The following is a 27,933-nucleotide window of genomic DNA, read 5'->3' on the forward strand; positions in this document are numbered from 1 at the left end:
CTTATTATGGGAGCACTGTGGATGTCACTGTTATTATGGGAGCACTGTGGATGTCACTGTTATTATGGGAGCACTGTGGATATCACTGTTATTATGGGAGCACTGTGTATATCACTGTTATTATGGGAGCACTGTGGATATCACTGTTAATATGGGAGCACTGTGGATGTCGCTGTTATTATGGGGGCACTGTGGATGTCACTGTTATTATGGGGACACTGTGGATATCACTGTTATTATGGGGGCACTGTGGATGTCACTGTTATTATGGGAGCACTGTGGATATCACTGTTATTATGGGAGCACTGTGGATGTCACTGTTATTATGGGAGCACTGTGGATGTCACTGTTATTATGGGAGCACTGTGGATGTCACTGTTATTATGGGAGCACTGTGGATGTCACTGTTATTATGGGAGCACTGTGGATATCACTGTTATTATGGGAGCACTGTGGATGTCGCTGTTATTATGGGAGCACTGTGGATGTCACTGTTATTATGGGAGCACTGTGGATGTCACTGTTATTATGGGAGCACTGTGGATGTCACTGTTATTATGGGAGCACTGTGGATATCACTGTTATTATGGGAGCACTGTGGATGTCACTGTTATTATGGGAGCACTGTGGATGTCACTGTTATTATGTGGGCACTGTGGATGTCACTGTTATTATGGGAGCACTGTGGATGTCGCTGTTATTATGGGAGCACTGTGGATGTCACGGTTATTATGGGAGCACTGTGGATATCACTGTTATTATGGGAGCACTGTGGATATCACTGTTATTATGGGAGCACTGTGGATGTCGCTGTTATTATGGGAGCACTGTGGATGTCACTGTTATTATGGGAGCACTGTGGATGTCACTGTTATTATGGGAGCACTGTGGATGTCACTGTTATTATGGGAGCACTGTGGATGTCACTGTTATTATGGGAGCACTGTGGATGTCGCTGTTATTATGGGAGCACTGTGGATGTCACTGTTATTATGGGAGCACTGTGGATGTCACTGTTATTATGGGAGCACTGTGGATATCACTGTTATTATGGGAGCACTGTGGATGTCGCTGTTATTATGTGGGCACTGTGGATGTCACTGTTATTATGGGAGCACTGTGGATATCACTGTTATTATGGGAGCACTGTGGATGTCACTGTTATTATGGGAGCACTGTGGATATCACTGTTATTATGGGAGCACTGTGGATGTCGCTGTTATTATGGGGGCACTGTGGATGTCACTGTTATTATGGGAGCACTGTGGATGTCACTGTTATTATGGGAGCACTGTGGATGTCACTGTTATTATGGGAGCACTGTGGATGTCACTGTTATTATGTGGGCACTGTGGATGTCACTGTTATTATGGGGCACTGTGGATGTCACTGTTATTATGGGAGCACTGTGGATATCACTGTTATTATGGGAGCACTGTGGATGTCGCTGTTATTATGGGGGCACTGTGGATGTCACTGTTATTATGGGGCACTGTGGATGTCACTGTTATTATGGGAGCACTGTGGATATCACTGTTATTATGTGGGCACTGTGGATGTCACTGTTATTATGGGGCACTGTGGATGTCACTGTTATTATGGGAGCACTGTGGATATCACTGTTATTATGGGAGCACTGTGGATGTCGCTGTTATTATGGGGGCACTGTGGATGTCACTGTTATTATGGGAGCACTGTGGATGTCACTGTTATTATGGGAGCACTGTGGATGTCACTGTTATTATGGGAGCACTGTGGATGTCACTGTTATTATGTGGGCACTGTGGATGTCACTGTTATTATGGGGCACTGTGGATGTCACTGTTATTATGGGAGCACTGTGGATATCACTGTTATTATGGGAGCACTGTGGATGTCGCTGTTATTATGGGGGCACTGTGGATGTCACTGTTATTATGGGGCACTGTGGATGTCACTGTTATTATGGGAGCACTGTGGATATCACTGTTATTATGTGGGCACTGTGGATGTCACTGTTATTATGGGGCACTGTGGATGTCACTGTTATTATGGGAGCACTGTGGATATCACTGTTATTATGGGAGCACTGTGGATGTCGCTGTTATTATGGGGGCACTGTGGATGTCACTGTTATTATGGGGCACTGTGGATGTCACTGTTATTATGGGAGCACTGTGGATGTCACTGTTATTATGGGAGCACTGTGGATGTCACTGTTATTATGGGAGCACTGTGGATGTCACTGTTATTATGTGGGCACTGTGGATGTCACTGTTATTATGGGGCACTGTGGATGTCACTGTTATTATGGGAGCACTGTGGATATCACTGTTATTATGGGAGCACTGTGGATGTCGCTGTTATTATGGGGGCACTGTGGATGTCACTGTTATTATGGGGCACTGTGGATGTCACTGTTATTATGGGAGCACTGTGGATATCACTGTTATTATGGGGCACTGTGGATGTCACTGTTATTATGGGAGCACTGTGGATATCACTGTTATTATGGGAGCACTGTGGATGTCGCTGTTATTATGGGGGCACTGTGGATGTCACTGTTATTATGGGGCACTGTGGATGTCACTGTTATTATGGGAGCACTGTGGATATCACTGTTATTATGTGGGCACTGTGGATGTCACTGTTATTATGGGGCACTGTGGATGTCACTGTTATTATGGGAGCACTGTGGATGTCACTGTTATTATGGGAGCACTGTGGATGTCTCTGTTATTATGGGAGCACTGTGGATGTCACTGTTATTATGGGGGCACTGTGGATATCACTGTTATTATGGGAGCACTGTGGATATCACTGTTATTATGGGGGCACTGTGGATGTCACTGTTATTATGGGAGCACTGTGGATGTCACTGTTATTATGGGAGCACTGTGGATATCACTGTTATTATGGGAGCACTGTGGATATCACTGTTATTATGGGAGCACTGTGGATGTCACTGTTATTATGGGGCACTGTGGATGTCACTGTTATTATGGGAGCACTGTGGATATCGCTGTTATTATGGGGGCACTGTGGATGTCACTGTTATTATGGGAGCACTGTGGATATCACTGTTATTATGGGAGCACTGTGGATATCGCTGTTATTATGGGAGCACTGTGGATATCACTGTTATTATGGGAGCACTGTGGATATCACTGTTATTATGGGAGCACTGTGGATATCGCTGTTATTATGGGAGCACTGTGGATATCGCTGTTATTATGGGAGCACTGTGGATATCGCTGTTATTATGGGAGCACTGTGGATATCACTGTTATTATGGGAGCACTGTGGATATCACTGTTATTATGGGAGCACTGTGGATGTCACTGTTATTATGGGAGCACTGTGGATGTCACTGTTATTATGGGAGCACTGTGGATGTCACTGTTATTATGGGAGCACTGTGGATATCACTGTTATTATGGGAGCACTGTGGATGTCACTGTTATTATGGGAGCACTGTGGATATCACTGTTATTATGGGAGCACTGTGGATGTCACTGTTATTATGGGAGCACTGTGGATATCACTGTTATTATGGGAGCACTGTGGATATCACTGTTATTATGGGGGCACTGTGGATATCACTGTTATTATGGGAGCACTGTGGATATCACTGTTATTATGGGAGCACTGTGGATATCACTGTTATTATGGGAGCACTGTGGATGTCACTGTTATTATGGGGGCACTGTGGATATCACTGTTATTATGGGAGCACTGTGGATATCACTGTTATTATGGGAGCACTGTGGATGTCTCTGTTATTATGGGGACACTGTGGATGTCACTGTTATTATGGGAGCACTGTGGATATCGCTGTTATTATGGGGGCACTGTGGATGCCGCTGTTATTATGGGAGCACTGTGGATATCACTGTTATTATGGGAGCACTGTGGATGTCACTGTTATTATGGGAGCACTGTGGATGTCGCTGTTATTATGGGAGCACTGTGGATGTCACTGTTATTATGGGAGCACTGTGGATGTCGCTGTTATTATGGGGGCACTGTGGATATCACTGTTATTATGGGAGCACTGTGGATATCACTGTTATTATGGGAGCACTGTGGATGTCACTGTTATTATGGGAGCACTGTGGATGTCGCTGTTATTATGGGGGCACTGTGGATATCACTGTTATTATGGGGGCACTGTGGATGTCACTGTTATTATGGGAGCACTGTGGATGTCACTGTTATTATGGGGGCACTGTGGATGTCACTGTTATTATGGGAGCACTGTGGATGTCACTGTTATTATGGGAGCACTGTGGATGTCGCTGTTATTATGGGGGCACTGTGGATATCACTGTTATTATGGGGGCACTGTGGATGTCACTGTTATTATGGGAGCACTGTGGATGTCACTGTTATTATGGGAGCACTGTGGATGTCGCTGTTATTATGGGAGCACTGTGGATGTCACTGTTATTATGGGAGCACTGTGGATGTCACTGTTATTATGGGAGCACTGTGGATGTCACTGTTATTATGGGAGCACTGTGGATGTCACTGTTATTATGGGAGCACTGTGGATGTCGCTGTTATTATGGGGGCACTGTGGATATCACTGTTATTATGGGGGCACTGTGGATGTCACTGTTATTATGGGAGCACTGTGGATGTCACTGTTATTATGGGAGCACTGTGGATGTCACTGTTATTATGGGGGCACTGTGGATATCACTGTTATTATGGGGGCACTGTGGATATCACTGTTATTATGGGAGCACTGTGGATATCACTGTTATTATGGGAGCACTGTGGATATCACTGTTATTATGGGACACTGTGGATATCACTGTTATTATGGGAGCACTGTGGATGTCACTGTTATTATGGGGCACTGTGGATGTCGCTGTTATTATGGGAGCACTGTGGATATCACTGTTATTATGGGGGCACTGTGGATGTCACTGTTATTATGGGAGCACTGTGGATGTCGCTGTTATTATGGGAGCACTGTGGATATCACTGTTATTATGGGGGCACTGTGGATATCACTGTTATTATGGGGGCACTGTGGATATCACTGTTATTATGGGAGCACTGTGGATGTCGCTGTTATTATGGGAGCACTGTGGATATCACTGTTATTATGGGGGCACTGTGGATGTCACTGTTATTATGGGAGCACTGTGGATGTCACTGTTATTATGGGAGCACTGTGGATATCACTGTTATTATGGGAGCACTGTGGATGTCGCTGTTATTATGGGAGCACTGTGGATATCACTGTTATTATGGGAGCACTGTGGATATCACTGTTATTATGGGGGCACTGTGGATGTCACTGTTATTATGGGAGCACTGTGGATATCGCTGTTATTATGGGGGCACTGTGGATGTCATTGTTATTATGGGAGCACTGTGGATATCACTGTTATTATGGGAGCACTGTGGATATCGCTGTTATTATTGGAGCACTGTGGATATCACTGTTATTATGGGAGCACTGTGGATATCACTGTTATTATGGGAGCACTGTGGATATCGCTGTTATTATGGGAGCACTGTGGATATCGCTGTTATTATGGGAGCACTGTGGATATCGCTGTTATTATGGGAGCACTGTGGATATCACTGTTATTATGGGAGCACTGTGGATATCACTGTTATTATGGGAGCACTGTGGATGTCACTGTTATTATGGGAGCACTGTGGATATCACTGTTATTATGGGAGCACTGTGGATATCACTGTTATTATGGGGGCACTGTGGATGTCACTGTTATTATGGGAGCACTGTGGATATCACTGTTATTATGGGAGCACTGTGGATATCACTGTTATTATGGGAGCACTGTGGATGTCACTGTTATTATGGGAGCACTGTGGATATCGCTGTTATTATGGGAGCACTGTGGATGTCACTGTTATTATGGGAGCACTGTGGATGTCACTGTTATTATGGGAGCACTGTGGATATCACTGTTATTATGGGGGCACTGTGGATATCGCTGTTATTATGGGGGCACTGTGGATATCGCTGTTATTATGGGAGCACTGTGGATGTCACTGTTATTATGGGGGCACTGTGGATGTCACTGTTATTATGGGGGCACTGTGGATATCGCTGTTATTATGGGAGCACTGTGGATATCACTGTTATTATGGGGGCACTGTGGATGTCACTGTTATTATGGGAGCACTGTGGATGTCACTGTTATTATGGTGGCACTGTGGATATCGCTGTTATTATGGGAGCACTGTGGATGTCACTGTTATTATGGGAGCACTGTGGATGTCACTGTTATTATGGGGGCACTGTGGATGTCACTGTTATTATGGGAGCACTGTGGATATCACTGTTATTATGGGAGCACTGTGGATATCACTGTTATTATGGGGGCACTGTGGATGTCACTGTTATTATGGGAGCACTGTGGATGTCACTGTTATTATGGGGACACTGTGGATATCACTGTTATTATGGGAGCACTGTGGATATCACTGTTATTATGGGAGCACTGTGGATATCACTGTTATTATGGGAGCACTGTGGATATCACTGTTATTATGGGGCACTGTGGATATCACTGTTATTATGGGAGCACTGTGGATATCACTGTTATTGTGGGAGCACTGTGGATGTCGCTGTTATTATGGAGCACTGTGGATATCACTGTTATTATGGGAGCACTGTGGATGTCACTGTTATTATGGGGGCACTGTGGATGTCACTGTTATTATGGGAGCACTGTGGATGTCACTGTTATTATGGGAGCACTGTGGATGTCGCTGTTATTATGGGGGCACTGTGGATGTCACTGTTATTATGGGAGCACTGTGGATATCGCTGTTATTATGGGAGCACTGTGGATGTCACTGTTATTATGGGAGCACTGTGGATGTCACTGTTATTATGGGAGCACTGTGGATATCGCTGTTATTATGGGAGCACTGTGGATATCACTGTTATTATGGGAGCACTGTGGATATCACTGTTATTATGGGAGCACTGTGGATATCACTGTTATTATGGGAGCACTGTGGATATCGCTGTTATTATGGGGGCACTGTGGATATCACTGTTATTATGGGAGCACTGTGGATATCACTGTTATTATGGGAGCACTGTGGATATCACTGTTATTATGGGGGCACTGTGGATATCACTGTTATTATGGGAGCACTGTGGATATCACTGTTATTATGGGAGCACTGTGGATATCGCTGTTATTATGGGGGCACTGTGGATATCACTGTTATTATGGGGACACTGTGGATATCACTGTTATTATGGGAGCACTGTGGATATCACTGTTATTATGGGAGCACTGTGGATATCACTGTTATTATGGGGGCACTGTGGATATCACTGTTATTATGGGAGCACTGTGGATATCACTGTTATTATGGGAGCACTGTGGATATCACTGTTATTATGGGGGCACTGTGGATATCACTGTTATTATGGGAGCACTGTGGATGTCACTGTTATTATGGGAGCACTGTGGATGTCGCTGTTATTATGGGAGCACTGTGGATATCACTGTTATTATGGGAGCACTGTGGATATCACTGTTATTATGGGAGCACTGTGGATATCACTGTTATTATGGGAGCACTGTGGATGTCACTGTTATTATGGGGGCACTGTGGATATCACTGTTATTATGGGAGCAATGTGGATATCGCTGTTATTATGGGGGCACTGTGGATGCCGCTGTTATTATGGGAGCACTCTGGATATCACTGTTATTATGGGAGCACTGTGGATATCACTGTTATTATGGGGGCACTGTGGATGTCACTGTTATTATGGGAGCACTGTGGATGTCACTGTTATTATGGGAGCACTGTGGATGTCACTGTTATTATGGGAGCACTGTGGATATCACTGTTATTATGGGGGCACTGTGGATGTCACTGTTATTATGGGGGCACTGTGGATGTCACTGTTATTATGGGAGCACTGTGGATATCACTGTTATTATGGGAGCACTGTGGATGTCGCTGTTATTATGGGAGCACTGTGGATGTCACTGTTATTATGGGAGCACTGTGGATATCACTGTTATTATGGGGGCACTGTGGATATCGCTGTTATTATGGGACACTGTGGATATCACTGTTATTATGGGAGCACTGTGGATATCACTGTTATTATGGGAGCACTGTGGATGTCACTGTTATTATGCAGCACTGTGGATATCACTGTTATTATGGGAGCACTGTGGATATCACTGTTATTATGGGGCACTGTGGATATCACTGTTATTATGGGAGCACTGTGGATATCACTGTTATGGGGCACTGTGGATATCACTGTTATTATGGGAGCACTGTGGATATCACTGTTATTATGGGAGCACTGTGGATGTCACTGTTATTATGGGAGCACTGTGGATGTCCCTGTTATTATGGGAGCACTGTGGATATCGCTGTTATTATGGGAGCACTGTGGATATCACTGTTATTATGGGAGCACTGTGGATATCGCTGTTATTATGGGAGCACTGTGGATGTCGCTGTTATTATGGGGGCACTGTGGATATCACTGTTATTATGGGGGCACTGTGGATATCACTGTTATTATGAGGGCACTGTGGATGTCACTGTTATTATGGGAGCACTGTGGATATCACTGTTATTATGGGAGCACTGTGGATATCACTGTTATTATGGGGGCACTGTGGATGTCACTGTTATTATGGGAGCACTGTGGATGTCACTGTTATTATGGGAGCACTGTGGATATCACTGTTATTATGGGAGCACTGTGGATATCACTGTTATTATGGGGGCACTGTGGATTTCACTGTTATTATGGGAGCACTGTGGATATCACTGTTATTATGGGAGCACTGTGGATATCACTGTTATTATGGGAGCACTGTGGATGTCACTGTTATTATGGGAGCACTGTGGATATCGCTGTTATTATGGGAGCACTGTGGATGTCACTGTTATTATGGGAGCACTGTGGATGTCACTGTTATTATGGGAGCACTGTGGATATCACTGTTATTATGGGGGCACTGTGGATATCGCTGTTATTATGGGGGCACTGTGGATATCGCTGTTATTATGGGAGCACTGTGGATGTCACTGTTATTATGGGGGCACTGTGGATGTCACTGTTATTATGGGGGCACTGTGGATATCGCTGTTATTATGGGAGCACTGTGGATATCACTGTTATTATGGGGGCACTGTGGATGTCACTGTTATTATGGGAGCACTGTGGATGTCACTGTTATTATGGTGGCACTGTGGATATCGCTGTTATTATGGGAGCACTGTGGATGTCACTGTTATTATGGGAGCACTGTGGATGTCACTGTTATTATGGGGACACTGTGGATATCACTGTTATTATGGGAGCACTGTGGATATCACTGTTATTATGGGAGCACTGTGGATATCACTGTTATTATGGGAGCACTGTGGATATCACTGTTATTATGGGAGCACTGTGGATATCACTTTTATTATGGGGGCACTGTCGATATCACTGTTATTATGGGGCACTGTGGATATCACTGTTATTATGGGAGCACTGTGGATATCACTGTTATTATGGGAGCACTGTGGATGTCGCTGTTATTATGGGGCACTGTGGATATCACTGTTATTATGGGAGCACTGTGGATATCACTGTTATTATGGGAGCACTGTGGATATCACTGTTATTATGGGAGCACTGTGGATGTCTCTGTTATTATGGAGCACTGTGGATGTCACTGTTATTATGGGAGCACTGTGGATGTCACTGTTATTATGGGAGCACTGTGGATGTCACTGTTATTATGGGAGCACTGTGGATATCACTGTTATTATGGGAGCACTGTGGATGTCACTGTTATTATGGGAGCACTGTGGATATCACTGTTATTATGGGGGCACTGTGGATGTTACTGTTATTATGGGAGCACTGTGGATATCGCTGTTATTATGGGAGCACTGTGGATATCACTGTTATTATGGGAGCACTGTGGATATCGCTGTTATTATGGGAGCACTGTGGATATCGCTGTTATTATGGGAGCACTGTGGATATCGCTGTTATTATGGGAGCACTGTGGATGTCACTGTTATTATGGGAGCACTGTGGATGTCACTGTTATTATGGGGGCACTGTGGATGTCTCTGTTATTATGGGAGCACTGTGGATATCACTGTTATTATGGGGGCACTGTGGATGTCACTGTTATTATGGGAGCACTGTGGATATCACTGTTATTATGGGAGCACTGTGGATATCGCTGTTATTATGGGGGCACTGTGGATATCACTGTTATTATGGGGACACTGTGGATATCACTGTTATTATGGGAGCACTGTGGATATCACTGTTATTATGGGAGCACTGTGGATGTCACTGTTATTATGGGGACACTGTGGATATCACTGTTATTATGGGAGCACTGTGGATGTCACTGTTATTATGGGAGCACTGTGGATGTCGCTGTTATTATGGGAGCACTGTGGATATCACTGTTATTATGGGAGCACTGTGGATATCACTGTTATTATGGGGGCACTGTGGATATCACTGTTATTATGGGAGCACTGTGGATGTCACTGTTATTATGGGAGCACTGTGGATGTCGCTGTTATTATGGGAGCACTGTGGATATCACTGTTATTATGGGAGCACTGTGGATATCACTGTTATTATGGGAGCACTGTGGATGTCACTGTTATTATGGGAGCACTGTGGATGTCGCTGTTATTATGGGGGCACTGTGGATGTCACTGTTATTATGGGGCACTGTGGATATCGCTGTTATTATGGGAGCACTGTGGATGTCACTGTTATTATGGGGGCACTGTGGATGTCGCTGTTATTATGGGGCACTGTGGATATCACTGTTATTATGGGGGCACTGTGGATATCACTGTTATTATGGGGGCACTGTCGATATCACTGTTATTATGGGGCACTGTGGATATCACTGTTATTATGGGAGCACTGTGGATATCACTGTTATTATGGGAGCACTGTGGATGTCACTGTTATTATGGGGGCACTGTGGATGTCACTGTTATTATGGGAGCACTGTGGATATCGCTGTTATTATGGGAGCACTGTGGATGTCACTGTTATTATGGGAGCACTGTGGATGTCACTGTTATTATGGGGCACTGTGGATATCACTGTTATTATGGGAGCACTGTGGATATCACTGTTATTATGGGGGCACTGTGGATGTCACTGTTATTATGGGGGCACTGTGGATGTCACTGTTATTATGGGGGCACTGTGGATGTCGCTGTTATTATGGGGCACTGTGGATATCACTGTTATTATGGGAGCACTGTGGATGTCACTGTTATTATGGGGGCACTGTGGATGTCGCTGTTATTATGGGGCACTGTGGATATCACTGTTATTATGGGAGCACTGTGGATATCACTGTTATTATGGGAGCACTGTGGATGTCACTGTTATTATGGGGGCACTGTGGATGTCACTGTTATTATGGGAGCACTGTGGATATCGCTGTTATTATGGGAGCACTGTGGATGTCACTGTTATTATGGGAGCACTGTGGATGTCACTGTTATTATGGGAGCACTGTGGATATCGCTGTTATTATGGGAGCACTGTGGATGTCACTGTTATTATGGGAGCACTGTGGATATCACTGTTATTATGGGAGCACTGTGGATGTCACTGTTATTATGGGAGCACTGTGGATATCACTGTTATTATGGGAGCACTGTGGATATCGCTGTTATTATGGGGGCACTGTGGATGTCACTGTTATTATGGGAGCACTGTGGATATCACTGTTATTATGGGAGCACTGTGGATATCACTGTTATTATGGGGGCACTGTGGATATCACTGTTATTATGGGAGCACTGTGGATGTCACTGTTATTATGGGAGCACTGTGGATGTCGCTGTTATTATGGGGACACTGTGGATATCACTGTTATTATGGGAGCACTGTGGATATCACTGTTATTATGGGAGCACTGTGGATATCACTGTTATTATGGGGGCACTGTGGATATCACTGTTATTATGGGGGCACTGTGGATATCACTGTTATTATGGGAGCACTGTGGATATCACTGTTATTATGGGAGCACTGTGGATGTCACTGTTATTATGGGAGCACTGTGGATGTCGCTGTTATTATGGGGGCACTGTAGATGTCACTGTTATTATGGGGCACTGTGGATATCGCTGTTATTATGGGGGCACTGTGGATGTCGCTGTTATTATGGGGCACTGTGGATATCACTGTTATTATGGGAGCACTGTGGATGTCACTGTTATTATGGGAGCACTGTGGATATCACTGTTATTATGGGGGCACTGTGGATGTCGCTGTTATTATGGGAGCACTGTGGATGTCGCTGTTATTATGGGAGCACTGTGGATATCACTGTTATTATGGAGCACTGTGGATGTCACTGTTATTATGGGGGCACTGTGGATGTCACTGTTATTATGGGGGCACTGTGGATGTCACTGTTATTATGGGGGCACTGTGGATATCACTGTTATTATGGGAGCACTGTGGATGTCACTGTTATTATGGGAGCACTGTGGATGTCACTGTTATTATGGGGCACTGTGGATATCACTGTTATTATGGGAGCACTGTGGATATCACTGTTATTATGGGAGCACTGTGGATGTCACTGTTATTATGGGAGCACTGTGGATGTCACTGTTATTATGGGGGCACTGTGGATGTCACTGTTATTATGGGAGCACTGTGGATATCACTGTTATTATGGGAGCACTGTGGATGTCACTGTTATTATGGGGCACTGTGGATATCACTGTTATTATGGGAGCACTGTGGATATCACTGTTATTATGGGAGCACTGTGGATGTCACTGTTATTATGGGAGCACTGTGGATATCACTGTTATTATGGGAGCACTGTGGATGTCACTGTTATTATGGGATCACTGTGGATGTCACTGTTATTATGGAGCACTGTGGATGTCACTGTTATTATGGGAGCACTGTGGATGTCACTGTTATTATGGGGGCACTGTGGATATCACTGTTATTATGGGAGCACTGTGGATATCACTGTTATTATGGAGCACTGTGGATGTCACTGTTATTATGGGGGCACTGTGGATGTCACTGTTATTATGGGGGCACTGTGGATGTCACTGTTATTATGGGGGCACTGTGGATATCACTGTTATTATGGGAGCACTGTGGATGTCACTGTTATTATGGGAGCACTGTGGATGTCACTGTTATTATGGGGCACTGTGGATATCACTGTTATTATGGGAGCACTGTGGATGTCACTGTTATTATGGGAGCACTGTGGATATCACTGTTATTATGGGAGCACTGTGGATGTCACTGTTATTATGGGGCACTGTGGATATCACTGTTATTATGGGAGCACTGTGGATATCACTGTTATTATGGGAGCACTGTGGATGTCACTGTTATTATGGGAGCACTGTGGATATCACTGTTATTATGGGGGCACTGAGGATATCACTGTTATTATGGGAGCACTGTGGATGTCACTGTTATTATGGGGGCACTGTGGATGTCACTGTTATTATGGGAGCACTGTGGATGTCACTGTTATTATGGGAGCACTGTGGATGTCACTGTTATTATGGGGGCACTGTGGATATCACTGTTATTATGGGAGCACTGTGGATGTCACTGTTATTATGGGAGCACTGTGGATGTCACTGTTATTATGGGAGCACTGTGGATGTCACTGTTATTATGGGAGCACTGTGGATGTCACTGTTATTATGGGAGCACTGTGGATGTCACTGTTATTATGGGAGCACTGTGGATGTCACTGTTATTATGGGAGCACTGTGGATATCACTGTTATTATGGGAGCACTGTGGATGTCGCTGTTATTATGGGGGCACTGTGGATGTCACTGTTATTATGGGAGCACTGTGGATGTCACTGTTATTATGGGAGCACTGTGGATGTCACTGTTATTATGGGAGCACTGTGGATGTCACTGTTATTATGGGAGCACTGTGGATATCACTGTTATTATGGGAGCACTGTGGATGTCACTGTTATTATGGGAGCACTGTGGATGTCACTGTTATTATGGAGCACTGTGGATATCACTGTTATTATGGGAGCACTGTGGATGTCACTGTTATTATGGGAGCACTGTGGATATCACTGTTATTATGGGGGCACTGTGGATATCACTGTTATTATGGGGGCACTGTGGATATCACTGTTATTATGGGAGTACTGTGGATGTCACTGTTACTATGGGAGCACTGTGGATGTCACTGTTATTATGGGGGCACTGTGGATATCACTGTTATTATGGGAGTACTGTGGATGTCACTGTTATTATGGGGGCACTGTGGATGTCACTGTTATTATGGGAGCACTGTGGATATCACTGTTATTATGGGAGCACTGTGGATATCACTGTTATTATGGGAGCACTGTGGATATCACTGTTATTATGGGGGCACTGTCGATATCACTGTTATTATGGGGCACTGTGGATATCACTGTTATTATGGGAGCACTGTGGATATCACTGTTATTATGGGAGCACTGTGGATGTCGCTGTTATTATGGGGCACTGTGGATATCACTGTTATTATGGGAGCACTGTGGATATCACTGTTATTATGGGAGCACTGTGGATATCACTGTTATTATGGGAGCACTGTGGATGTCACTGTTATTATGGGAGCACTGTGGATATCGCTGTTATTATGGGAGCACTGTGGATATCACTGTTATTATGGGAGCACTGTGGATGTCACTGTTATTATGGGGGCACTGTGGATATCACTGTTATTATGGGGGCACTGTGGATGTCGCTGTTATTATGGGAGCACTGTGGATGTCACTGTTATTATGGGAGCACTGTGGATATCGCTGTTATTATGGGAGCACTGTGGATGTCACTGTTATTATGGGAGCACTGTGGATATCACTGTTATTATGGGGGCACTGTGGATGTCGCTGTTATTATGGGGGCACTGTGGATGTCACTGTTATTATGGGAGCACTGTGGATATCGCTGTTATTATGGGAGCACTGTGGATATCACTGTTATTATGGGAGCACTGTGGATGTCACTGGTATTATGGGGGCACTGTGGATATCACTGTTATTATGGGGGCACTGTGGATGTCGCTGTTATTATGGGAGCACTGTGGATGTCACTGTTATTATGGGAGCACTGTGGATATCGCTGTTATTATGGGAGCACTGTGGATGTCACTGTTATTATGGGAGCACTGTGGATATCGCTGTTATTATGGGGGCACTGTGGATGTCACTGTTATTATGGGAGCACTGTGGATATCGCTGTTATTATGGGAGCACTGTGGATATCACTGTTATTATGGGAGCACTGTGGATATCGCTGTTATTATGGGAGCACTGTGGATATCGCTGTTATTATGGGAGCACTGTGGATATCGCTGTTATTATGGGAGCACTGTGGATATCGCTGTTATTATGGGAGCACTGTGGATGTCACTGTTATTATGGGAGCACTGTGGATGTCACTGTTATTATGGGGGCACTGTGGATGTCTCTGTTATTATGGGAGCACTGTGGATATCACTGTTATTATGGGGGCACTGTGGATGTCACTGTTATTATGGGAGCACTGTGGATATCACTGTTATTATGGGAGCACTGTGGATATCGCTGTTATTATGGGGGCACTGTGGATATCACTGTTATTATGGGGACACTGTGGATATCACTGTTATTATGGGAGCACTGTGGATATCACTGTTATTATGGGAGCACTGTGGATATCACTGTTATTATGGGAGCACTGTGGATATCACTGTTATTATGGGAGCACTGTGGATATCACTGTTATTATGGGGGCACTGTGGATATCACTGTTATTATGGGAGCACTGTGGATGTCACTGTTATTATGGGAGCACTGTGGATGTCACTGTTATTATGGGGACACTGTGGATATCACTGTTATTATGGGAGCACTGTGGATATCACTGTTATTATGGGAGCACTGTGGATATCACTGTTATTATGGGGGCACTGTGGATATCACTGTTATTATGGGAGCACTGTGGATGTCACTGTTATTATGGGGACACTGTGGATATCACTGTTATTATGGGAGCACTGTGGATATCACTGTTATTATGGGAGCACTGTGGATATCACTGTTATTATGGGGGCACTGTGGATATCACTGTTATTATGGGAGCACTGTGGATGTCACTGTTATTATGGGAGCACTGTGGATGTCGCTGTTATTATGGGAGCACTGTGGATATCACTGTTATTATGGGAGCACTGTGGATATCACTGTTATTATGGGAGCACTGTGGATGTCACTGTTATTATGGGAGCACTGTGGATGTCGCTGTTATTATGGGGGCACTGTGGATGTCACTGTTATTATGGGGCACTGTGGATATCGCTGTTATTATGGGAGCACTGTGGATGTCACTGTTATTATGGGGGCACTGTGGATGTCGCTGTTATTATGGGGCACTGTGGATATCACTGTTATTATGGGGGCACTGTGGATATCACTGTTATTATGGGGGCACTGTGGATATCACTGTTATTATGGGAGCACTGTCGATATCACTGTTATTATGGGGCACTGTGGATATCACTGTTATTATGGGAGCACTGTGGATATCACTGTTATTATGGGAGCACTGTGGATGTCGCTGTTATTATGGGGCACTGTGGATATCACTGTTATTATGGGAGCACTGTGGATATCACTGTTATTATGGGAGCACTGTGGATGTCACTGTTATTATGGGGGCACTGTGGATGTCACTGTTATTATGGGAGCACTGTGGATATCGCTGTTATTATGGGAGCACTGTGGATATCACTGTTATTATGGGAGCACTGTGGATATCACTGTTATTATGGGAGCACTGTGGATGTCACTGTTATTATGGGAGCACTGTGGATGTCACTGTTATTATGGGAGCACTGTGGATGTCACTGTTATTATGGGAGCACTGTGGATATCACTGTTATTATGGGAGCACTGTGGATATCGCTGTTATTATGGGGGCACTGTGGATGTCACTGTTATTATGGGAGCACTGTGGATATCACTGTTATTATGGGAGCACTGTGGATATCACTGTTATTATGGGGGCACTGTGGATATCACTGTTATTATGGGAGCACTGTGGATGTCACTGTTATTATGGGAGCACTGTGGATGTCGCTGTTATTATGGGGACACTGTGGATATCACTGTTATTATGGGAGCACTGTGGATATCACTGTTATTATGGGAGCACTGTGGATATCACTGTTATTATGGGGGCACTGTGGATATCACTGTTATTATGGGGGCACTGTGGATATCACTGTTATTATGGGAGCACTGTGGATATCACTGTTATTATGGGAGCACTGTGGATGTCACTGTTATTATGGGAGCACTGTGGATGTCGCTGTTATTATGGGGGCACTGTGGATGTCACTGTTATTATGGGGCACTGTGGATATCGCTGTTATTATGGGGGCACTGTGGATGTCACTGTTATTATGGGAGCACTGTGGATGTCACTGTTATTATTGGAGCACTGTGGATATCACTGTTATTATGGGGGCACTGTGGATGTCGCTGTTATTATGGGGCACTGTGGATATCACTGTTATTATGGGAGCACTGTGGATGTCACTGTTATTATGGGAGCACTGTGGATATCACTGTTATTATGGGGGCACTGTGGATGTCGCTGTTATTATGGGAGCACTGTGGATGTCGCTGTTATTATGGGAGCACTGTGGATATCACTGTTATTATGGAGCACTGTGGATGTCACTGTTATTATGGGAGCACTGTGGATGTCACTGTTATTATGGGGGCACTGTGGATGTCGCTGTTATTATGGGAGCACTGTGGATGTCGCTGTTATTATGGGAGCACTGTGGATATCACTGTTATTATGGGGGCACTGTGGATGTCGCTGTTATTATGGGAGCACTGTGGATGTCGCTGTTATTATGGGGGCACTGTGGATGTCGCTGTTATTATGGGAGCACTGTGGATGTCGCTGTTATTATGGGAGCACAGTGGATGTCGCTGTTATTATGGGAGCACTGTGGATATCACTGTTATTATGGAGCACTGTGGATGTCACTGTTATTATGGGAGCACTGTGGATGTCACTGTTATTATGGGGGCACTGTGGATGTCGCTGTTATTATGGGAGCACTGTGGATGTCGCTGTTATTATGGGAGCACTGTGGATATCACTGTTATTATGGGGGCACTGTGGATGTCGCTGTTATTATGGGAGCACTGTGGATGTCGCTGTTATTATGGGGGCACTGTGGATGTCGCTGTTATTATGGGGGCACTGTGGATGTCGCTGTTATTATGGGAGCACTGTGGATGTCGCTGTTATTATGGGAGCACTGTGGATATCACTGTTATTATGGAGCACTGTGGATGTCACTGTTATTATGGGAGCACTGTGGATGTCACTGTTATTATGGGGGCACTGTGGATGTCGCTGTTATTATGGGAGCACTGTGGATGTCGCTGTTATTATGGGAGCACTGTGGATATCACTGTTATTATGGGGGCACTGTGGATGTCGCTGTTATTATGGGGGCACTGTGGATGTCACTGTTATTATGGGGGCACTGTGGATGTCGCTGTTATTATGGGAGCACTGTGGATGTCGCTGTTATTATGGGAGCACTGTGGATATCACTGTTATTATGGAGCACTGTGGATATCACTGTTATTATGGGAGCACTGTGGATGTCACTGTTATTATGGGAGCACTGTGGATATCACTGTTATTATGGGGGCACTGTGGATGTCGCTGTTATTATGGGAGCACTGTGGATGTCGCTGTTATTATGGGAGCACTGTGGATATCACTGTTATTATGGAGCACTGTGGATATCACTGTTATTATGGGAGCACTGTGGATGTCACTGTTATTATGGGAGCACTGTGGATATCACTGTTATTATGGGGGCACTGTGGATATCACTGTTATTATGGGGGCACTGTGGATATCACTGTTATTATGGGAGCACTGTGGATGTCACTGTTATTATGGGAGCACTGTGGATGTCACTGTTATTATGGGAGCACTGTGGATGTCACTGTTATTATGGGAGCACTGTGGATGTCACTGTTATTATGGGGCACTGTGGATATCACTGTTATTATGGGAGCACTGTGGATGTCACTGTTATTATGGGAGCACTGTGGATGTCACTGTTATTATGGGAGCACTGTGGATGTCACTGTTATTATGGGAGCACTGTGGATATCACTGTTATTATGGGAGCACTGTGGATGTCACTGTTATTATGGGAGCACTGTGGATGTCACTGTTATTATGGGAGCACTGTGGTTGTCACTGTTATTATGGGAGCACTGTGGATGTCACTGTTATTATGGGGGCACTGTGGATATCACTGTTATTATGGGAGCACTGTGGATGTCGCTGTTATTATGGGGGCACTGTGGATGTCACTGTTATTATGGGAGCACTGTGGATGTCACTGTTATTATGGGAGCACTGTGGATGTCACTGTTATTATGGGAGCACTGTGGATGTCACTGTTATTATGGGAGCACTGTGGATGTCACTGTTATTATGGGAGCACTGTGGATATCACTGTTATTATGGGAGCACTGTGGATGTCACTGTTATTATGGGGGCACTGTGGATATCACTGTTATTATGGGAGCACTGTGGATGTCACTGTTATTATGGGAGCACTGTGGATATCACTGTTATTATGGGGGCACTGTGGATATCACTGTTATTATGGGGGCACTGTGGATGTCACTGTTATTATGGGGGCACTGTGGATGTCACTGTTATTATGGGAGCACTGTGGATGTCACTGTTATTATGGGGGCACTGTGGATATCACTGTTATTATGGGAGTACTGTGGATGTCACTGTTATTATGGGGGCACTGTGGATGTCACTGTTATTATGGGAGCACTGTGGATGTCACTGTTATTATGGGAGCACTGTGGATATCACTGTTATTATGGGAGCACTGTGGATATCACTGTTATTATGGGAGTACTGTGGATGTCACTGTTATTATGGGAGCACTGTGGATGTCACTGTTATTATGGGGGCACTGTGGATGTCACTGTTATTATGGGAGCACTGTGGATGTCACTGTTATTATGGGAGTACTGTGGATATCACTGTTATTATGGGGGCACTGTGGATGTCACTGTTATTATGGGAGCACTGTGGATATCACTGTTATTATGGGAGCACTGTGGATGTCACTGTTATTATGGGAGCACTGTGGATGTCACTGTTATTATGGGGGCACTGTGGATGTCGCTGTTATTATGGGAGCACTGTGGATGTCACTGTTATTATGGGAGCACTGTGGATATCACTGTTATTATGGGAGCACTGCGGATGTCACTGTTATTATGGGAGCACTGTGGATGTCACTGTTATTATGGGAGCACTGTGGATGTCACTGTTATTATGGGAGCACTGTGGATATCACTGTTATTATGGGGGCACTGTGGATGTCACTGTTATTATGGGAGCACTGTGGATATCACTGTTATTATGGGGGCACTGTGGATGTCACTGTTATTATGGGAGCACTGTGGATATCACTGTTATTATGGAGCACTGTGGATGTCACTGTTATTATGGGAGCACTGTGGATATCACTGTTATTATGGGAGCACTGTGGATGTCACTGTTATTATGGGAGCACTGTGGATGTCACTGTTATTATGGGAGCACTGTGGATGTCACTGTTATTATGGGGGCACTGTGGATATCGCTGTTATTATGGGAGCACTGTGGATGTCACTGTTATTATGGGAGCACTGTGGATGTCACTGTTATTATGGGGCACTGTGGATGTCACTGTTATTATGGGAGCACTGTGGATATCACTGTTATTATGGGGGCACTGTGGATGTCACTGTTATTATGGGAGCACTGTGGATATCACTGTTATTATGGGGGCACTGTGGATGTCACTGTTATTATGGGAGCACTGTGGATATCACTGTTATTATGGAGCACTGTGGATGTCACTGTTATTATGGGAGCACTGTGGATATCACTGTTATTATGGGAGCACTGTGGATGTCACTGTTATTATGGGAGCACTGTGGATGTCACTGTTATTATGGGAGCACTGTGGATGTCACTGTTATTATGGGGCACTGTGGATGTCGCTGTTATTATGGGAGCACTGTGGATGTCGCTGTTATTATGGGAGCACTGTGGATGTCACTGTTATTATGGGAGCACTGTGGATGTCACTGTTATTATGGGAGCACTGTGGATGTCACTGTTATTATGGGAGCACTGTGGATATCACTGTTATTATGGGAGCACTGTGGATGTCACTGTTATTATGGGAGCACTGTGGATGTCACTGTTATTATGGAGCACTGTGGATGTCACTGTTATTATGGGAGCACTGTGGATGTCACTGTTATTATGGAGCACTGTGGATGTCACTGTTATTATGGGAGCACTGTGGATGTCACTGTTATTATGGGAGCACTGTGGATGTCACTGTTATTATGGGGGCACTGTGGATGTCGCTGTTATTATGGGAGCACTGTGGATGTCGCTGTTATTATGGGAGCACTGTGGATGTCGCTGTTATTATGGGAGCACTGTGGATATCTCTGTTATTATGGGGGCACTGTGGATATCACTGTTATTATGGGAGCACTGTGGATGTCACTGTTATTATGGGGGCACTGTGGATGTCACTGTTATTATGGGAGCACTGTGGATGTCACTGTTATTATGGAGCACTGTGGATGTCACTGTTATTATGGGGGCACTGTGGATATCGCTGTTATTATGGGAGCACTGTGGATGTCACTGTTATTATGGGGGCACTGTGGATGTCGCTGTTATTATGGGAGCACTGTGGATGTCACTGTTATTATGGAGCACTGTGGATGTCACTGTTATTATGGGAGCACTGTGGATGTCACTGTTATTATGGGAGCACTGTGGATGTCACTGTTATTATGGAGCACTGTGGATGTCACTGTTATTATGGGGGCACTGTGGATATCACTGTTATTATGGGAGCACTGTGGATATCTCTGTTATTATGGGGGCACTGTGGATATCTCTGTTATTATGGGGGCACTGTGGATATCACTGTTATTATGGGGGCACTGTGGATATCACTGTTATTATGGGGGCACTGTGGATATCACTGTTATTATGGGAGCACTGTGGATGTCACTGTTATTATGGGAGCACTGTGGATATCTCTGTTATTATGGGGGCACTGTGGATATCACTGTTATTATGGGAGCACTGTGGATGTCACTGTTATTATGGGAGCACTGTGGATGTCACTGTTATTATGGGAGCACTGTGGATGTCACTGTTATTATGGAGCACTGTGGATGTCACTGTTATTATGGGAGCACTGTGGATGTCACTGTTATTATGGGAGCACTGTGGATGTCACTGTTATTATGGAGCACTGTGGATGTCACTGTTATTATGGGAGCACTGTGGATGTCACTGTTATTATGGGAGCACTGTGGATGTCACTGTTATTATGGGAGCACTGTGGATGTCACTGTTATTATGGAGCACTGTGGATGTCACTGTTATTATGGGAGCACTGTGGATGTCACTGTTATTATGGGAGCACTGTGGATGTCACTGTTATTATGGAGCACTGTGGATGTCACTGTTATTATGGGAGCACTGTGGATGTCACTGTTATTATGGGAGCACTGTGGATGTCACTGTTATTATGGGAGCACTGTGGATGTCACTGTTATTATGGGAGCACTGTGGATATCACTGTTATTATGGGGCACTGTGGATGTCACTGTTATTATGGGAGCACTGTGGATATCACTGTTATTATGGGAGCACTGTGGATGTCACTGTTATTATGGGAGCACTGTGGATGTCGCTGTTATTATGGGAGCACTGTGGATGTCACTGTTATTATGGGGGCACTGTGGATGTCACTGTTATTATGGGAGCACTGTGGATGTCACTGTTATTATGGGAGCACTGTGGATGTCACTGTTATTATGGGAGCACTGTGGATGTCACTGTTATTATGGGAGCACTGTGGATGTCACTGTTATTATGGGAGCACTGTGGATGTCACTGTTATTATGGGAGCACTGTGGATGTCACTGTTATTATGGGGCACTGTGGATGTCACTGTTATTATGGGAGCACTGTGGATGTCACTGTTATTATGGGAGCACTGTGGATGTCACTGTTATTATGGGAGCACTGTGGATGTCGCTGTTATTATGGGAGCACTGTGGATGTCACTGTTATTATGGGAGCACTGTGGATGTCGCTGTTATTATGGGGGCACTGTGGATGTCACTGTTATTATGGGAGCACTGTGGATGTCACTGTTATTATGGGAGCACTGTGGATGTCACTGTTATTATGGGAGCACTGTGGATGTCACTGTTATTATGGGAGCACTGTGGATGTCACTGTTATTATGGGAGCACTGTGGATGTCACTGTTATTATGGGAGCACTGTGGATGTCACTGTTATTATGGGAGCACTGTGGATGTCACTGTTATTATGGGAGCACTGTGGATGTCGCTGTTATTATGGGGGCACTGTGGATGTCACTGTTATTATGGGAGCACTGTGGATGTCGCTGTTATTATGGGGGCACTGTGGATGTCACTGTTATTATGGGAGCACTGTGGATGTCACTGTTATTATGGGGGCACTGTGGATGTCACTGTTATTATGGGAGCACTGTGGATGTCACTGTTATTATGGGAGCACTGTGGATGTCACTGTTATTATGGGAGCACTGTGGATGTCACTGTTATTATGGGAGCACTGTGGATGTCACTGTTATTATGGGAGCACTGTGGATGTCACTGTTATTATGGGAGCACTGTGGATGTCACTGTTATTATGGGAGCACTGTGGATGTCACTGTTATTATGGGGCACTGTGGATGTCACTGTTATTATGGGAGCACTGTGGATGTCACTGTTATTATGGGAGCACTGTGGATGTCACTGTTATTATGGGAGCACTGTGGATGTCGCTGTTATTATGGGAGCACTGTGGATGTCACTGTTATTATGGGAGCACTGTGGATGTCGCTGTTATTATGGGAGCACTGTGGATGTCGCTGTTATTATGGGAGCACTGTGGATGTCACTGTTATTATGGGAGCACTGTGGATGTCACTGTTATTATGGGAGCACTGTGGATATCACTGTTATTATGGGAGCACTGTGGATGTCACTGTTATTATGGGGCACTGTGGATGTCACTGTTATTATGGGAGCACTGTGGATATCACTGTTATTATGGGGGCACTGTGGATGTCACTGTTATTATGGGAGCACTGTGGATATCACTGTTATTATGGGGGCACTGTGGATGTCACTGTTATTATGGGAGCACTGTGGATGTCACTGTTATTATGGGAGCACTGTGGATATCACTGTTATTATGGGGGCACTGTGGATGTCACTGTTATTATGGGAGCACTGTGGATATCACTGTTATTATGGGAGCACTGTGGATGTCACTGTTATTATGGGAGCACTGTGGATGTCACTGTTATTATGGGAGCACTGTGGATGTCACTGTTATTATGGAGCACTGTGGATGTCGCTGTTATTATGGGGGCACTGTGGATGTCACTGTTATTATGGGGCACTGTGGATGTCGCTGTTATTATGGGAGCACTGTGGATGTCGCTGTTATTATGGGAGCACTGTGGATGTCACTGTTATTATGGAGCACTGTGGATGTCGCTGTTATTATGGGGGCACTGTGGATGTCACTGTTATTATGGAGCACTGTGGATGTCGCTGTTATTATGGGGGCACTGTGGATATCACTGTTATTATGGGAGCACTGTGGATGTCACTGTTATTATGGGAGCACTGTGGATGTCACTGTTATTATGGGAGCACTGTGGATATCACTGTTATTATGGGAGCACTGTGGATATCACTGTTATTATGGGAGCACTGTGGATATCACTGTTATTATGGGAGCACTGTGGATATCACTGTTATTATGGGAGCACTGTGGATGTCACTGTTATTATGGGAGCACTGTGGATGTCACTGTTATTATGGGGGCACTGTGGATATCACTGTTATTATGGGAGCAATGTGGATATCGCTGTTATTATGGGGGCACTGTGGATGCCGCTGTTATTATGGGAGCACTGTGGATATCACTGTTATTATGGGAGCACTGTGGATATCACTGTTATTATGGGAGCACTGTGGATGTCGCTGTTATTATGGGAGCACTGTGGATGTCACTGTTATTATGGGAGCACTGTGGATATCACTGTTATTATGGGGGCACTGTGGATATCGCTGTTATTATGGGACACTGTGGATATCACTGTTATTATGGGAGCACTGTGGATATCACTGTTATTATGGGAGCACTGTGGATGTCACTGTTATTATGGGAGCACTGTGGATATCACTGTTATTATGGGGCACTGTGGATATCACTGTTATTATGGGAGCACTGTGGATATCACTGTTATTATGGGGCACTGTGGATATCACTGTTATTATGGGAGCACTGTGGATGTCACTGTTATTATGGAGCACTGTGGATGTCACTGTTATTATGGGAGCACTGTGGATATCACTGTTATTATGGGAGCACTGTGGATGTCACTGTTATTATGGAGCACTGTGGATGTCACTGTTATTATGGGGGCACTGTGGATGTCGCTGTTATTATGGGAGCACTGTGGATGTCACTGTTATTATGGGAGCACTGTGGATGTCACTGTTATTATGGAGCACTGTGGATATCACTGTTATTATGGGAGCACTGTGGATATCGCTGTTATTATGGGAGCACTGTGGATGTCGCTGTTATTATGGGGGCACTGTGGATATCACTGTTATTATGGGGGCACTGTGGATGTCACTGTTATTATGGGAGCACTGTGGATGTCGCTGTTATTATGGGGGCACTGTGGATGTCACTGTTATTATGGGAGCACTGTGGATGTCACTGTTATTATGGGGGCACTGTGGATATCACTGTTATTATGGGAGCACTGTGGATATCACTGTTATTATGGGAGCACTGTGGATATCACTGTTATTATGGGGGCACTGTGGATGTCACTGTTATTATGGGAGCACTGTGGATATCACTGTTATTATGGGAGCACTGTGGATGTCACTGTTATTATGGGAGCACTGTGGATATCGCTGTTATTATGGGAGCACTGTGGATGTCACTGTTATTATGGGAGCACTGTGGATATCACTGTTATTATGGGGGCACTGTGGATGTCACTGTTATTATGGGAGCACTGTGGATATCACTGTTATTATGGGGGCACTGTGGATATCGCTGTTATTATGGGGGCACTGTGGATATCGCTGTTATTATGGGAGCACTGTGGATGTCACTGTTATTATGGGGGCACTGTGGATGTCACTGTTATTATGGGGGCACTGTGGATATCGCTGTTATTATGGGAGCACTGTGGATATCACTGTTATTATGGGGGCACTGTGGATGTCACTGTTATTATGCGAGCACTGTGGATATCACTGTTATTATGGGAGCACTGTGGATATCACTGTTATTATGGTGGCACTGTGGATATCGCTGTTATTATGGGAGCACTGTGGATGTCACTGTTATTATGGGAGCACTGTGGATATCACTGTTATTATGGGAGCACTGTGGATATCACTGTTATTATGGGAGCACTGTGGATGTCACTGTTATTATGGGAGCACTGTGGATGTCACTGTTATTATGGGAGCACTGTGGATATCACTGTTATTATGGGGGCACTGTGGATATCGCTGTTATTATGGGGGCACTGTGGATATCGCTGTTATTATGGGAGCACTGTGGATGTCACTGTTATTATGGGGGCACTGTGGATGTCACTGTTATTATGGGGGCACTGTGGATATCGCTGTTATTATGGGAGCACTGTGGATATCACTGTTATTATGGGGGCACTGTGGATGTCACTGTTATTATGGGAGCACTGTGGATGTCACTGTTATTATGGTGGCACTGTGGATATCGCTGTTATTATGGGAGCACTGTGGATGTCACTGTTATTATGGGAGCACTGTGGATGTCATTGTTATTATGGGAGCACTGTGGATGTCACTGTTATTATGGGGGCACTGTGGATGTCACTGTTATTATGGGGACACTGTGGATATCACTGTTATTATGGGAGCACTGTGGATATCACTGTTATTATGGGAGCACTGTGGATATCACTGTTATTATGGGAGCACTGTGGATGTCACTGTTATTATGGGGGCACTGTGGATGTCACTGTTATTATGGGGACACTGTGGATATCACTGTTATTATGGGAGCACTGTGGATATCACTGTTATTATGGGAGCACTGTGGATATCACTGTTATTATGGGGGCACTGTCGATATCACTGTTATTATGGGGCACTGTGGATATCACTGTTATTATGGGAGCACTGTGGATATCACTGTTATTATGGGAGCACTGTGGATGTCGCTGTTATTATGGGGCACTGTGGATATCACTGTTATTATGGGAGCACTGTGGATATCACTGTTATTATGGGGCACTGTGGATATCACTGTTATTATGGGAGCACTGTGGATATCACTGTTATTATGGGAGCACTGTGGATGTCGCTGTTATTATGGGGCACTGTGGATATCACTGTTATTATGGGAGCACTGTGGATGTCACTGTTATTATGGGAGCACTGTGGATGTCACTGTTATTATGGGAGCACTGTGGATGTCACTGTTATTATGGGAGCACTGTGGATGTCACTGTTATTATGGGGGCACTGTCGATATCACTGTTATTATGGGGCACTGTGGATATCACTGTTATTATGGGAGCACTGTGGATATCACTGTTATTATGGGAGCACTGTGGATGTCGCTGTTATTATGGGGCACTGTGGATATCACTGTTATTATGGGAGCACTGTGGATGTCACTGTTATTATG

The sequence above is a fragment of the Phyllobates terribilis genome, unplaced genomic scaffold, assembly GCF_046119375.1.
Source record: "Phyllobates terribilis strain yellow unplaced genomic scaffold, ASM4611937v1 Scaffold_11__3_contigs__length_659146591, whole genome shotgun sequence".
NCBI classification, from domain to species: Eukaryota; Metazoa; Chordata; class Amphibia; order Anura; family Dendrobatidae; genus Phyllobates; species Phyllobates terribilis.